This window comes from Micromys minutus (assembly GCF_963924665.1).
Source record: "Micromys minutus genome assembly, chromosome: 20".
Classification (NCBI taxonomy): Eukaryota; Metazoa; Chordata; class Mammalia; order Rodentia; family Muridae; genus Micromys; species Micromys minutus.
This window is the reverse complement of record NC_137955.1, coordinates 8,531,556-8,542,648: the sequence shown is the minus strand read 5'-3', so window position 1 is coordinate 8,542,648 and position 11,093 is coordinate 8,531,556. Positions and strand designations below refer to the sequence as shown.

The 11,093-nt window shown below is 41.4% G+C and overlaps 1 pseudogene across 1 annotated transcript; it reads left to right on the top strand.

Moving 5' to 3' along the window:
• Window positions 1-469: 469 nt before the first annotated feature.
• On the top strand, window positions 470-932 carry LOC308433593 (large ribosomal subunit protein uL24-like; annotated as a pseudogene). The gene has a single exon. The product of its transcript is annotated as a large ribosomal subunit protein uL24-like (transcript).
• The last annotated feature ends 10,161 nt before the right edge of the window (window positions 933-11,093 follow it).

Here is an 11,093-nt window from a genome sequence, read left to right as displayed (position 1 = left end):
TAACCTGGGGAGCAAGGTTTGCACAACAAACCTTGCTGGTGTTCGTGCTCTGGGACCAAGCAGATGTAGGAAGGGTACAGAATTTAGCATTTGAATACATATCAGCACAAGACCAACCCTAATAGTAGTTTCTAGTAAGAAATGGTGAGAACAAAGATGTTAATGGCATTATTTTTAATACTGTGGCTTGGTTTGATTGCTTTGAGCTTTGAAACTCAAACTCTAACTCAAGTGACCCTCTTGCCTCAGCCTCCTGAGCTGTGAATTACAAACATGCACAAACAGGTCCTGGCTTTTGACACTCTGTTGATAGGTTTTATCCAAGGGTAAAAGGCAAATAATCCTCAAATGAAGTTTTGGTCTCCCTCCACCAGGAGCAGTGTTGCTCTTAGTTAATCTACTCTTCAGTCCTTGGGCTCAGTGAAGCAGAGTTTAGGATGTAATTTTAAAACATTAGAATTGTCTTTTTCCTTTTGCGGCCAATGCTTGATCGCAAGCCACCAAGATGAAGTTCAATCCCTTCGTGACTTCTGACAAAAGCAAGAACCACAAACAGTATTTCAATGCACCTTCTCACATTTAGAGGAAGATCATGTCTTCCCCTCTTTCCAAAGAGCTAAGACAGAAGTATAATGTTAGGTCTATGCCCATTCAAAAGGGTGATGAAGTTCAGGTTGTTCGGAGACACTACAGAGGCCAGCAGATCGGCAAAGTGGTCCAAGTGTACATGGAGAAATGCGTCATCTACATTGAACGTCCAGTGAGAGAAAGCTAATGGCACAACTGTGCATGTGGGCGTCCACCCCAGCAAGGTGGCCATCACCAGGCTAAAGCTGGACAAGAAGATCCTGGAGGGGAAAGCCAAGTCCGCACAAGTCGGGAAGGAGAAGGGCAAACACAGGGAAGAAACGATCGAGAAGATGCAGGAGTAGAGACATCTCCTACATGGCTTTCATCAAAGACTGCTTAAGTAAAAAAAACATAAAAATAAAAAAGAAAAACATTAGACTTAAATTTCAAATAAAATGTATCTTTGGACAACTTCTGTTTTATTCTTTCAAGATATTATTCTACGGCAAATAATAAAAATTCATTAATAATGATATTGCCTTCCTTTAAAATGTATTAATATAAATCATGTTTTAAAATACACAGTGCATCCATTTTGGTCTTTTGACGTTTTATTGACATCCAACTGATTCTCAGTAGAATGTGATTATCATCACCAAATGGTAACCACTTGGTGGTAGATCCTTAGAGCTGTTTGCAGTTTCCATAACTGGTCCTTCCTTGTGGAAGTGTTCTTGTCCCCAACAGAGCCCTCGTTTCATCTACTGTCTTCTGGTGTCTTGATATTAATATTCTTTTCGACCGTGTTGGCCTCAGCGGTCTCTTATGACCATAAACAGCTCTTCACTCTACTTATAAAACCTTACTGTGGGCCCACGAGATATCTCCACAGGTAAAGGCCTGTATTGACAAACCCAAAGACCTGAATTTGATTCCTGGGACCCACATGGTAAAAGGAGAGAACCAAATTTCACAAATTGTTTTCTGACATCTATACACATGCTGTGGCACATACCTGTACCCCCTCCAACACAGAGACACAAAATAAATAAGTAAATAACAATTTTAAATTAGAGGTGTCTTGCCACTCACAAAACAGCCTCCATAGTATTCGTGCAATGAACGCACACTGCGCTGCACAGACCCACCTTTAGTACGGAGCACTGATTTGCTCCACATACAGTTCAGTTACTGGGGGCTCAGAGGTGGATTATCAGGAGCAATTATCCCTCTCCTTTTCCCATGAGTGCCCAGATCCAAAACCTGGCCCTTGTGCAGGAGAACAATGGCCTCACATGTCAGCTTGAGAGGTGTCTGAAAAGAACATCTTACTTCCAAAGTTCCCTTTGAACTGGCAGAGGTGTTTGTCCCCAGGCACAGTCTGACTGTAGTCTGATCTTGCTGCTTGGGCTAGTCCTTAGTTATTGATCCAAAAGCCGTTTCCCCCATAACTTTCCTGCATTCTAATCTTCATTTCAGTTTTCTCCCTAGGACTCTCGCTCTGTGAGGAACATTTTCGTTTTAGCCAAATCACTACTTCGATGATCTAAAAAAATCTCACCTTAAAAATGTAAAATGTTCATAGTAACCTGTGTATTACTCACAGTAGTTCAACCTCTGTAATAAACACTCTCAACATGGTTAGTGACTCAACACAATAAAATTCTGCTTCTTAGTCATCCCATGGTGCCCTGCAGCCTAGTGGGAGAGGCTTCACCCTGTCATTCAGGACCCTGCCCTTTCCCAAGAACCTGCCCTTCTGACAGACCAGGAAAGAAAATGGGGTGGGGGGAGGTCTCTAGGAGGCTGGATGGCTTGGCAGGATGCATGCATGGATTCTGCTGCATTGCAAACTTCCCATTCACAAGAAGTCAGTCACATAGCCACTCTAAACCGAGCAAGGTTGAAGAACACCCCAAGCCTCAGCTTCACGTGTGTACAATTGTGATCTTTTTCTAATATTCCATTATCTGCAACAGTTTGCACTTGCCAGGTTTTAAAAATGTCATCTTTATTAAAGATTCAAGAGTCACAGTTTTGCTACGTGTCTCAAGAGGGTTTGGGGATTTCTTTACTCTTGTACCGTCCCTCTGTATCTCTAACTTTTTCTTTTTTAAGAAAAGGAACATAGTAACATAATAAATAGAAATGATGATCTTTAATGTATCTAGTAACATGTGCATACAGGTCTCTGATGACTCTTCATCTGTCTCCCTCTTGTCTTTGAAATTCTCTTAACTCCGGGCATCTACTAACATTTCTGTCATACTGGTCCCAGTATGCCATGGCTCTGCTCCACCTTCTGAAACAGGAGTGGCTCAGCTCATTTTCTGCTGTTCTGCAGAAACATCCGCAGAATATCTGAATTTGGGCAGTGTATAAAGAAGAGAAATTTGTTTCTCACAGTCTGGAGGCCAAGGCATTCCAGAGCTTGGGGCTGGTGTCCTGGCGTGGTTCCAGCTGCTTCAGGACGTGGCTGAGGAGAGCTACTGGTAAGGAGGCATGAAAAGACTATAGGGTCAGGTTCTCTTCTTTGTGGCTTTCTGCTTATGTGAATGTGAACTCTCATGTGGACTCTCAGAAAGATTTTTGATGACAGTATACTTTTTTTTTAAGCTTTTGTGGGCTGTGGATGTAGCTCCACAATAAAATGCTTGCCTAATAGATACACAGTCCTAGGTTTATCTCATCTTTACACATTTAGGAGTGGGCAAAACAGAAAGGGGAAAGAAGGGAAGGGGAGACGGGGGAGTGGAGCGGAAGGGATGGAAGAGGAGGGGAGGGGAGGACTGGGATAGTTTCTTAGATAAAAGCAATCCTGACAAGCTGAATTCAAACCCTGAAATCCAGGTAAAAAGCTAAATGAGGTTGTATACATCTATAGTCCTAACTAGGTCAAAGCAAAAACAAAAGAGCCTCTGCCTCAACTTGGTGAAAGTGATGTACAGGTGTGCGTATGTGCCAACACACAAATCTAAACTTTAAAAGAAAGAAAAGAAAAAAGTGAATTAAAAAAAGGACAAAGACAAGAATTTCATTATGGATAAGAATTTCTTACAGATAACAAATATGGTTATAAAATTTCATATTACCATCATTTGCTGTTAGTAATCATAATAACAATTTCCAAAAAAAAAAACCCTCCATCTGCTACTGTATCATTAACTACTACTTTAAAGTATCATCATAACTTTACACTACTTTTTACTTCCATTTTGCTGGTTGCACCTTTGGTCCACACATTTTATAGTGATGCTAATATAGAATCTTTCCTACTTTACAGAACTGTATCCCAAAACCTAAATGTGTCACTCTTCTGAAACTTTATTTTTTCAAATCTGTTTGTAATGATGGTTCTTAAAACACTTTAAGCTCCCCTATAGTGCACCACTCACCAGAGGTAGTGAAAAAGAAAGGACATGGGGAAGTGAACCTGTTTACAAACGGTTCTTTGGAGCAATTCCCGTCTGTTGTCTGGAAATGGGCAGTTCCGTTCACAGGTCAGCAGTGGCAGCTCATAAACACTTCATGGATACACCAGCAGCCCAGTTAGGTAGAGCTGGCATAGCAAACGTGATTCAGCAGTGATGGCACTACTAGCAGAGACAGCCAGCCTCACCACAAGTCACCATGAGGGACCAGAGTCAACAGGAACATCAGGAAAAGTCCTCATCTGTGCCTCTCTCAGCTGTGAAGATCAGTGAAGATGAGACCAACAAGCCTTTAGCTATTCGAGCAAGCTAAGCCCAGCCTCCGTCACTGCCCATGCGGTCCTATTTATATTCCCTCCAAACATGACGTCCTCCGCTGTCTTTCCTCAGCACTTGGGTCTCTCTCAGCTGACATCGCTCTGCCAATCAGCCTCAGAAGCAGCATGAAACTGTAGCACCTCACCAGAAGTTTCTTGATGCATTCCTCTATGGAGTCCCAAAAAAAAACGGACCCCAAAGAATCCTTCATCGTGTGTCCTTTCATGTGCTTGCTTTAGCAGAAAAGCTCTCCTACCTTGACTCTACTAACATCAGCTGTGCCAACCATTTTTCATGGACTTGCTCCAAGTCAAATGCTCTATAATTTTGCCATGGATCTAATGCTTTCCCTATTTGGGTGCTGTATGTGTATGCACATGTGTATGCACATATGTACACACATGTGCATATGTGTGGAGGCCAAAGGACAACTTTAGATGTTGTTCTGATGTTGGCCTGATGTTCACTAGAACTGCTTTCTGTGAACCCCAAGTATCTACCCATTTCCTGGTACCTCACCAGTCTGGGATTAAAGACACACGCTACCATGCTTGACTTTTTTATGTAGGATGTGTGGATTGAACTCAGGTTCTCATATTTACAAGTCATGCTCTTTACCACCTGAAATATTACCCAGCACCTGCAATTCCCATTTTATAGATGAAGAAAACCAAGAGTAGGAGAAGTCAGTGACTTGCTCAAAGCCACACATGAGAAGCAGCAAAACCGGTACTGGAAACCAGGTCAGTGCCACTTGGGAGCCTGTGATCCTTTTGTCGCATCGTGTTTCCATGACTTCATGCTATGTCTGGCCTTCAAGGAGTTCCCTACTAATGCTCTTATCAAGAGCAAGCATCTCTCTTTGGCTTTCACGGCCTGCCGCGATTACACCATCTCTAATGATTTCTTGAGCTACTCAACAGATACAGTTCTCATCAGGTGTGTCTCTCCAAGATCCCTCCTGGAAACCAGATCAATTTCACCACACCATACTTTAAAGAAGAATATGAGTCTTCAAATGACCTACACTCACTAAAAGGTCAATTAACATAAGGGTAACAAGGTAGAAAAGTAGCCCATATTTGGCCTAAGCTCTAAGGCTATGCATCTGGTGATTACACATTGTTAGGTAGAAGGAAAATAATTTTTACACTTTGATTAGGTATCCCAGGCTACCATCAGAGTGGCCACATCAGAGTGATCATGTAAAAGTAACCTCTTTTACTGCCCATTTACAGTCCAGTCATCCTTGGGAGCCTGGCAGAAACCACTGGAGTACTGACTCCTTTAGAAAAAAAATAGGCTTCTTCATTACCAACAAACAAACAAACATAAAACATAAAATGCATTTAAAGGCTTTAGCACCAAGAGCTCTTGCCTGACTGTTCTGGTTCTCATTGGCTGTCTTCTACCATATACTTAAAGCCAGAATCACACAATCAACACTTAATTACAGTGTTTGCATTGTTTTTTCCCAGTGTTAGAGTAGGTGACGAGGATGTGGGTGGAATTGGATAAAGGACTCTGGGATAGGCTGTGGACTCACAGAGCTGATGAGTCCACAGACAGGAAAGGAAACAGCTAACTCTGAGAAATTACAGAAAATGGTATTGGAAACTTAGACCATAGATCTGAGTAGAAATCCTGAGACAGAATTTATACATGAGCGTTAAGTCAAAACAAAGCAGTATGTGAAGGCCAAGAATTTGGTTAAAAATTGTCTCAGTTCATTTTACACAGCTATAAGAAAATGGCTAAGGTTGTGTGCCTAATTTTTAAAAAAACGTAGTGTGGTTTGGATATGGACTGTCTTCCATCATACCTACCTTTAAGCATTTATTTGGGGGAGATTTTAGATCCTTTAGGAGACAGAACCTGGCTGGCGGGAGTGGATCACTGGACCCATGGGTTGAGGTTTTATAGCCTGGCACCACTTCCTACTTCCCGACTGCAGATGAAATGTGACCAGCAGCCATAAATTTCTCCTGTCATAAGTTCCCTATTGTGGTGGATTGCATTCCCTCAAACTGTGAGCCAAAATAAACTCTTCCTCCTTCAATTTGCTTCTTTATAGCTATTTTCTGACAGCAGAAAGAAAAGGAACTAATATACTTGGCATATAATACTGGTGAGTAGAAAGTCCAAAGAGCACGCTTCTGGCATTATGTGAGGAACACTCTAGATGCATCATAGGAGAGAAAAGAGAAATACATGTAGAAAAAGCTATTTATATAGGGTGGCCTTGCTTTATAACTGTCTGCTCTTAAGAGAACTAATCTAGTCACATAAAACCTAAGCCATTCTCTGGAGATGGTTGTCAATCTTTTTGAGGGTGGTATTCTCGGGATCCAGCCATCTCCCACCAGGTCCCAGCTCAGAATTTCAACCACTGCAATGCCTTTCATTTGGGGGCCAACTGCCAGTCACTTAAATCTTTGTGTGTGGGGGAACAAAACAAAACACAAAAGCCCACATTGAAACCAGAGCAGAGATAAAGAGGTGTGATAGACAGAAATCAAAACCAAATAAACACTAAACCCCACCAAAACAAACAAAACCCGAAACCAAGAACCCATATGAAACAAAAAGAGGATTAACTATGCTTAGTTCAAATACTATATGAAAGATTTGGTGGGTGACATCAAAATAAGTCAACTACAGCGTCACCTGGAAACATGATGGAGATGGGCATTAGGAATGCCCAGTTATCCTCGTCTCCATAGTGAGGACAGCTTGGACCACAGAAGATCCCATCGCCCAGTTATCCTCGTCTCCATAGTGAGGACAGCTTGGACCACAGAAGATCCCATCGAAAAAAGCCATCAAACCTAGGGTTGAACAAAATGTAAACAAGATGAAACCAAAAAGTGAAAACGGAAAGACAAAACTGTATCAATTTCTTTATAATGATGGTGGCAGGGGGCTGCTGGATAAAAGACCAATGATGATAACATTTTAACTTTATTTTATAATAAAGTATTTTTAATGATATCAGATAAATATGATGAATACCATACAAAACACCCATGCAAGTTTACTTCCTTATTTACTAGAAACTAATACAAATGAAGTCAAGCAAAAAAGCTCAGGATTCTAACAGAGAGCTAAATCCACAATGCTTCAAATATATTTATACTACTGTTAACATGGTACTTTGTGAAGGATATTTGAAACAGTTTCTAGTTAGGGTGTGGCTCAGCCCTTAGCACACATCTTTAATCCCTCTGGCCCGAATACAGACATGCCCTTAGTACTCACTTTTAATCCGAAGCAAAGAAGGTGAAGTTAGTTTGGAGAAGGAATCATCCATGTTTGAAAGTGGTGTTTAAATGAGAGGATGAAAAGGTGATGAACTAGAGAAGGATTTGACAGACTAGAAAATGCCTAACTCTCAGGAGAGGAGGGGGAAGGGAAGTGAGGGAGAGACAGGAGTACAGTAGTTTGTGGAGAGCAGGACAGTGGAGTTGAGAGGGAGAGAGTAGAGCAGTAAAATAGAGAAGTTTTACTGAGACAGCTTCACAGAGACAGGTTGAAGAGAGAAAAAGGTAGACACAGGTGAAGATAGATTGATCTAGAGAATAAGAAGGAGCCAGATTGCCAAAGTTAGAGACCCAGAAGAGGTGTAGAGAAGCCAGATTGTATCAGTGAGCTTGAGAGGAGCTTGAGCCAAAATAGCTGAGTTGAATCAGCCAGTCAGAGATCAGAAAGAACTAGGAAGGGGTAAGCTTATTTGGCAGAAAGTTTCAGAGGCTGAAAACATTCTAGGTCTAGATTAGATTCTATGGAGTCTAGAAGCTTCTGGAACTAGGCCTACGTTAGCAGTCGGAAGCAGTAAGCCTTTGAGTTGACAATTATTACAAGAGAATAAAAGTTACTTTTACATTACTTTTCAAAACCTATGTTCCATTGGCATTACAGAACTTTAATTTTCAATTTGAACATGGAGGACATATGGCCATAATGTTTTGGGTTGAATATGACATGTGTCTCAAGTGCTCAGGGCTTTTGTACACATGGTCTCCATCTAGTTTGATGGTATTATTTTGGTAGGTTATGGAAACCTTTGGAACAAGGAGCATAGCTGGTAGACATAGACCAACGGACAAACCTTGAGGCTATATCTCACCCCAGGTGCTAGTCTCATTCTCTGCTCCCTAATCTTCCAACAGCTGAGGTTCCTCTGTCACATACACTCACTCACACATCTTGCACAACACACTGGACTATATCCTTTTAATTGTGAGCAAAAGTAAACGTCTCTCCCCTTAAATTGGTTTTGTCCAGGATTAGTCCATACAATAAGAATATACCTAGTAAGAATTTGTAGGGGCAGAGGCTTGAGAGAGGCCCAGTGACTAAGAGTCTTAATCACTGGCTGCTCTTCCAGAGATCCTGAGTTCAATTCCTAGCACCCACATGGCACCTCACAATCATGTCTAACTTTAGTCCCATGGGATCTGATGCTATCTTCTAGTGTGTGTACATGAAGACAAAACACCCACATACATAAAATACTTAAATAAATCAGTTAAAAGAAAAATACAGTGCTGGAGAGATGGCTAAGTAGTTAAAGAGTACTGACTGCTCTTCTAGAGGTCCTGAGTTCAATTTCCAGCAGTCATATTGTACTGGCTGGTTTTGTGTCAACTTGACACAAGCTGGAGTTATCAAAGACAAAGCGAGCCTCAGTTGAGGAAATGCCTCCATGAGATCCAGTTATAAGGCATTTTCTCAACTAGTGATCAAGGGAAGAGGGCCCATTGTGGGTGGTGCCATCCCTGGCCCAGCCCATTGTGGGTGGTGCCATCCCTGGGTTGGTAAACCTGGGTTCTATAAGAAAGCAAGTTGAGCAAGCCAGGGGAAGCAAGTCAGTAAGTACCATCCCTCCATGGCCTCTGCATCAGCTCCTGCTTCCTGACCTGCTTGAGTTCCAGTCCTGACTTTCTTTGATGATGAACAGCAATGTGGAAGTGTAAGCAGAATAAACCCTTTCCTCCCCAACTTGCTTCTTGGTCATGATGTTTTGTGAGTGAATAGAAACCCTGAGTAAGACACACATGGTGGCTCACAGCTACCTATAATGGGATCCAATGCAATGTGGTACATTTGAAGATAGCTACAGTGTACTCATATTAATAAAAAATAAATCATTTTTTAAAAGATAATATGTATATGTATGTATATATATAGTTATATCTCAAGCATGTATATTTACAAAGTGATGCTCATTACTTTGCAAGAATCCCTACACAGAAGAGTGATTCTAGGCTGGAGTGGGTAGAGCAGGTTTTACAAAGACAGCAGACTTTCAGGGCTAGCAATTTAGCCCACTTGGCAGAGCACTTGCTTGTCGGTGTTGTAGTTACTTTCTATTGCTGTGATAAAACACTATGACCAAGACAACCTATAAAACAAAGTGTTTAACTGTGATTATGGTTTAAGGTCCATGATGTTGGAACAAAGGCATGGTGGCAGGAACAACTGAGAGCTCACACCTTGATGCACAGGTTTAGAAAGCTAACTCAAAATGGTGTGAGTCTTTTGAAACTCACACCTAGTGAAACCCTTTCTCCAACAAGGACACATTACCTAATCCTTCCCAAACAGCTCCAACAGTGGGGACAAAGTATTCAAGCAGATGAACCATTCTCATCCAAACACCACATTGCTCACCATGTACAAAGTCCTGGATTCTATCCCCAGTACCACATACACTAGAAGTGATGGTCCACACCAGTAAGAAGTTCAAGACCATCCTCCGTACATGGCATGGTTAAGGCCAGCTTGGGCCAAATGACACCCTATCTAAATAGTAAATAAATAGCAAGTGAAAATATAGGAAGGCAGAAAGAAAATTTTAAATAATCAGAGGGAAGAAGAGGTCACATCATCTTAGTTCATGGGGGAAGATGAAGAAATCAAGCTGCAGGAATGGGCAGGGAGGGAGGCACTGAGGAGAGAGTAAGTCATTCTAGGAACAATTTACGACAAATAAAGCTGAGGGAGTTTACACTTCAGCTGTTGACTACACAGTAATCTCTGCCTTTGGCTTTAAAAATACAATTCAGTAGAGAAACCAATCCAAAATTAGGGTGTAGGGAATGAGTGGGTGAGAAGGCAGTGGGTATTTAGCCCACTCGTGGTCAGATGTCTTTTCTAAAACTCACACTGAAATTTAATTGCCATTGTCTCAGTATTAAGAGATGAGGATTTACTGCAGCCCTTAGGGCTATTTGTATGGAAGGGGTAAGTTTCTAGTTTTTAATTAAGAAAAATTTATCCCTGTTTCCTTTCTCTGTCCCCTCTTATCTTCACATGTCCTTCTGCCGTGTCAGGGTGCAGCACTGAGGGCCTCTGTCAGATCCTGGCACCAAGCCCTTGACTCCTTGGCATCCAGAACTATTTTTAAAAACCTTAAAACAATAAATTACCCAGACTTAGGGATTGTTATAGCAACACAAATGGACCCATTTGAGAATTTGGCAGGGAAAGGACAGTTTAAAAAAAGGAGTGGAATTTAAATAGGAAGATCAAAAGATTTTATTTTGTAAAAGCAGGGAGTGTCAATGTTTACAGGAGGAGATATGGATCCAATAGAGGAGAGGAAATGTTTCAGAGGATGGAATTTGTATCTCTCAGGTGTATTAAAAATGTTCAAGAAGAAAACTACAGTGAGATTACACTAGCTTAAAATGTAGCAGAAATTGGAATCACCAAGTCTTTCAAACAGAGCAAGGCAAACAGCAGATCAAAAAAGCAAACAAAGTTTCTATA